Here is a 5332-nt window from a genome sequence, read left to right as displayed (position 1 = left end):
CCACGCGCCCCCGCGGGCCGCCCCTTCCGGGCGGGGCCGGCCGCCTCCCTCTGCGGCGCTGGCGCTTCAGCGTGGACCGGGGCGGGCGGTTGGTTCTGACTGACACCTTTGGGGGCCCGGAGATTCCAGGGGAGGCGGCTTGTTGCAACTCCCGCTGCCACTTCTGAGCCACGAGGTTTCCAGTTGTTTGGCCAAAGTGGCCGTGGGCGAGCACACGCCTCTGCGGGGGCGGTCGCCGCTCAGCGCGTGCTCCCGGAGCCTGGGCACATTTGTCTGGAAGCAGAAAAGGTGCCTGCCTTTTCCTCCCTTCTGTGCCGGCCGGGCAGCGGACCTGGGGGGGCGTAGATGACAGATCCGACAGCGCGGTGACAGCTTGTGGATTGGTTGGGGTGGATTTTGTTATTATTCTTGCGGGGGTACTTTTTTTTTTTTGACACTTTGTCGGGACTTTATTTTCCAGCTACCAGTTCCTAGGATCGCAGCCCGAGATAGCAGTCATTCAACTCCCCTCTTCTAGGGCGGGCATTTCTGTAGTTGGGGAGGAGGGAGACGGTGAGGAAGAGCCTCGAAGGCTGTCGGTGAGAGGCTTAGAAAATTCTCCGCATTACTCAAAAAGCAGCCGGTTAAGGTCAAACTAGCCATGCTTCTACTTTTTTCCTACGCCCCTGGGAATTCTTGGAATTTTACTTTAGCCTTCCTGAATGGGTTCCTTGTAATATAGCTGACAGTATTCGGGATGCGTTAAATGGCTCTTCTCTTGGAGTATGATTTAGCAGCGATTTCTTCCAGTGTAGTCTTTCAGATCATCTTCTTTTGCCGGAGGTGGGGGGGGGGCACGACTTACAAATGTCTCCTGTGTTGGTGAGGTAGTACACCGTTACCGAGGCTGAGATAGTTTTGGTACACTGGTCAAACAAGGCACCAGAATTAGGCTGTGCAGTTATGATAAACTGCTAGGCCTGGTTATAGTTTTGTGTTCAGAGGCCTTACTACTCTACACCTCAGTAACTTTGGGGGTTATTTGATTTTTGAGGTCGTTTATATCTTAAAGCCTTCATATATTTAAATGTATTGCTTTTTAAGGCTCATGTTTCTTTTATTCTAAATTAGGGTTACATAATGCACAAATGGTATCACTTGGAATTGCTCTGTTTGTCCTATGGAGACTACAGGCTAAGTAGGAGGGTGTGTGTGTCTTTTGTAAATTTTGTCAGTGAGTTCCATTTCTACCTTAGAATATTGAAATTTTCATTTTTTTTAAAGTTTCTAGGTAAAAATATCAAGCTGTTGGAGTTAAGTTTGATAGCGCCATATAAAACAGAATCCTGTTTTTCTCTTCCAGAAAAATGTTGGATTTTTATAATTTTCTTAAGTATTTGAGGGAGCAGTTCCCTTTTTTTCTGATGCTCATTTCATGCTGAAATTGTGTTAGAATACCCAGGCTGCTTTCACTCTCCTTCACTTGTAGCTTGAGATTGAAATCAAAAAAGGAGAAAGACAATCATGAGACTCAGGGTAGCTGTTTTATAAAGTTTTAAAATCGTCTTACCTGTGTGAATATTTGCCATACCACAGAGTAATGGATGATTAGCAGAAGACAACAGATGTTTTAATTAAATGCTTTGCACATTTTGGACATCTGAGCTTTATCAAAAGTGGGTAGCATTAACAAATCATTGCTGAGAGAGTCGCAAACAGTATAGTACTCATGTTAGTCGGAGACTCGGTGATTAAAACACCCAGAAAATAGAGTCTGAGAGGGGTAGGAAGACCCATTTGTATTTTTATGTTATTTATAGTCAGTGCAGATGACTGGCGGCTTAAAGGAACTTCTGTAAATTCTAAGTTAGGTTTATAGTAACACTGGTAAATTCCCTTTTCAGTGTATTTCATTTGATACATAACTACATTTGTACCAGAACTTGCCTTCAAGTAAATAGTAGTTACTCACAAAGGATATGCTGATATTTAGGGAAGGCTGAACAGACTTGAAAAGTAATCAACTATTTGAAATACTATCATCATGCCTAGAAAATTATAGAGAAAATCATTGTAGTTTTATTTTACTGTTAGGTTTTCTTCCAAAAGTAATTCTCTGTTCATAAACATCGCATCTTAAAGCATGGAAGAAGATCTCTCTACTAGTATTTGATTACATTTCTCTCTAATTGTAGGCATCAGTTTTGCTTAGAGTATTTTGAGTTTTAACTTCAAAAGCAGTGGCAGTGATTGCCCCATGCTTCACTGTAATTTGTGTGTGACCGCTTGGGGGAGCCTTTGCAGTTCCTCTCAACGGGATCCCTTCTCTGCTTGCACTGGCTGCTAATCACCCTGGGCATATTGCCAAGCTGCCAGAGAGTGTGCTGAGGAGGATGCATTCAGAACCTTGATCTCAGTGTGTAATGACTTTTTCTTTAACCCACACTCCACTCACAAAGTACTTCTCCTTACAGACTGTTATTAACAGTGTACTTTTTGAACTACTGTTAAATGGGCTAACTAAATAACCGTGAAACATAAAGATTCATGAATGCATTCTAGCTTTCAGAGATCAGATTTTACCAGCATTAATCTTAGAAGTAGTGTAGGTTTAATTACTTGTTTAATGTACACAGATATTAGTTGTTTTGAAGGATCTGGAGAGATCATCACTCCTGTTTGAAGTATACTAATTCCAAACCTTTTAAAGCAGATCGGTCTCCTTTTGAATGCTTTTAGAGGAGGAGGTATCAAAACATCCCTTGTAGTTAAATTTACATTCATTTCCCTACAGAAGGAAAGACAGTCTTCTGGCAGAGTCCTGGGGAGTTATGATTATTCTTACCCAGTGTAATAAAGCCAGATTTCTGCATTCTCTTTTCTGATAATATTTAACTTTGTTGTTGCCATTTTAGAAAGTGAGCTCAGGAAATAAAATAAAATTCATTTTTAACAGGTTAGAGAGAAGTTAGCTTTTATGATCTTCTTTTACACTCCTTGTTTCTGGATAGGTTTCTTACCAAACCCCTTGTTTCTAGAACTACGTGTGGCTTGCTCTTTGCTGGCTATATAGAAGAGCACTTTCTGTTCCTCCTAGTAGAAAATATATCCACCAGCAGCTTCTGTATTTTTATAGTACCTGCGCAGGCAACTGGAGACAGCAGCCAGTACTGAGTTATTCCCTGTTTGACAGACTAGTTGTAATCAGAACTTGGTTGTACATTGTAACCATGTGTAACCCAGCAGGCACCCCATGATAAGATCTGTGCTCAGTCATTCCTGAAGCAGTTTTATCTTTTCAGTTTGATCTTCATTTCTAAAGATCTAAAAAAACATTCTTTTAGGGATATACAAAGGAATGAGAGGGCGTTACAGTTTAAGGATATATGTGTAGAAGAGTCAGCATGGCATGAAATGATGATAATGACGACACTGGAGAAATAGCTGCAAATTCTATTAACAAAAGATTAACTTCCTAAATCTGTAAAGAGTACTTACTAACCACTACGCAAGAGATTAACCCCAAGTAGGCAGAGGGCGTGGACAGTCTCAAAACAGATATTCAAATTATATTGTGCATATGTTAAGACTTTCAACTTCATACAGAATACAAACATAAACTAAGACTGAATATTGGGTATGGTAGCACGTGTCTGTAAATTTAGCACTGACAGGAAGCTGAGGCAGCCAAAGCTATACAGTTGAGACCCTACTTAAAAACTAAATCAAACCTAAGGGGAAAACCATCTTATTATGTACCGTTTTTATCTAGTAGATTCACAGACCAAAGAAGTTCTTTGGAACTTAGCAAGTTTTCTCACATTGTTATGGAAGTATAAATTAATAAAATTAGATCTAGCAGAAATTCTGAACATCGTTAAGATGCATGCTGAAGAATAAATTTAAGAAAGCTGGAAATGTGCATCAGTGCACGCAGAAGCTTATGGGAATTACAGAGCTAACATGCAGCTTCCTTATCTGAGCTCGAACTTGCATTGCTGCTCTCTGCGTCCACTCAGGAAGCTCAGCAAACTGGGTTTCTCTTTCCTTCCACACTTCAAAAAAAGGGTGGTCACTAGTAAGTGCTGTCTCATCTTTATCCTGAGACCTGGAAGACTTGAGTGGAGCTAAGTTTATTACCTTTATATAAAAACAGAAGTAATTTGGTGCCTTTGGAAGAAATCTTGTAAACTTAGTGTCACTTGAAAATGTATTTAAGATGTTTGTAAAACAAGTGAGCACCTTTAATCCCAGCACTAGAGAGGCAGTGGGGGGGGGGCGGTAATAGATGTGGATCTCTGAGTTCAAGGCCAGTCAGGGAGGACTGGCTGCTTAGTGAGAAACCATGACTCAAAAAACAAAAAAACAACAACAGAAAAACAAGTAAGCCCAAAGTTTCAAAAAAAGTTTATGTTAATTATATTGTGTGAACTGGTGGTTTTTGTGGTTCCTTTGTTCTGTAGATGTTATTGAAAGGTGGGATGGACAGCTGCAGATGTGTGAAATACTTAGGAAGTTTGTGAGACTGTGAGTAGCATGACTGACTCTGGGTGGGCCCTGTGCTTAGGGAAAGAAAAGGGACAATGAGAGGTTTTAGAGACTGGTAGATTTCAGAGGGCCTTCATCTTGGGAAATGCTAAGTAGATTTAATTAAGTGTTTAAGGACATTTGGTGTATGAGGTTTTGTTTAGTAAGTCCTTTTGCTGTAGAGTGACTGGTACACTGTGTTCTTTGTGTAAGCACCTGGCCTTTGCAGTTCCCTATAGTAAAGGATTTTTAACTTTAGTATGTATGTATTGGCAAAAGCCCCTAAGAGTCACAGCTTGAGTATTAATTAATACATCCTGTGGAATATTTAACAAGTCATTTAACAGAGGTTTTGTGTGGTGTGAGAGTGTGTTCTGTGTTATGTACATGACTTTAGCACTTGGTTTGTCCTCCACCACATTAGCCAGGTCTGTACTGTACTGCACGCGTCTCACTGATTTCTCTGCTCACAACCATTTCTTCCCTCTTTTGCTGTCTAAATCTCTGATAATAAGATTCCAGGCTTTCCTTCCTCAAGAAACGGTCCTTGACCTCATCCACATTTTTTCTTTCATTCAAGACAAATTGTAACATATAACTTGTGTAACTGGTTTATGTGTTTTTATTCTTAGGAGCCTTGAATGTCCCCCACCCACTTGCTTACAGAGTTCAAGAACTGTGCTAAATGCTCTTTATACATGATGTCATTTACTAATTGCAAGCTTAACATCAGATTTTAAAATCTTTCCAGATTTTTTTTTTTTTTTTCGAGACAGGGTTTCTCTATAGCTTTGGTGGCTGTCCTGGAACTAGCTCTTTTATTTTA

At 40.5% G+C, this 5332-nt stretch overlaps 1 protein-coding gene across 1 annotated transcript in view; it reads left to right on the top strand.

The window, feature by feature from the left end:
* The first annotated feature begins 171 nt into the window (after window positions 1–171).
* The window catches only part of Mpp6 (membrane palmitoylated protein 6), a 100898-nt gene continuing 95737 nt past the window's right edge, over window positions 172–5332 (top strand). Inside the window, exon 1 of the mRNA XM_013353560.2 lies at window positions 172–288. The gene's annotated coding sequence lies outside the window, so the exon portion shown is untranslated. The remainder of the gene's footprint in view (window positions 289–5332) is intronic.

This window comes from Microtus ochrogaster, unplaced genomic scaffold (assembly GCF_000317375.1).
Source record: "Microtus ochrogaster isolate Prairie Vole_2 unplaced genomic scaffold, MicOch1.0 UNK11, whole genome shotgun sequence".
Classification (NCBI taxonomy): Eukaryota; Metazoa; Chordata; class Mammalia; order Rodentia; family Cricetidae; genus Microtus; species Microtus ochrogaster.
This window is presented reverse-complemented; position numbering and strand designations above follow the sequence as displayed.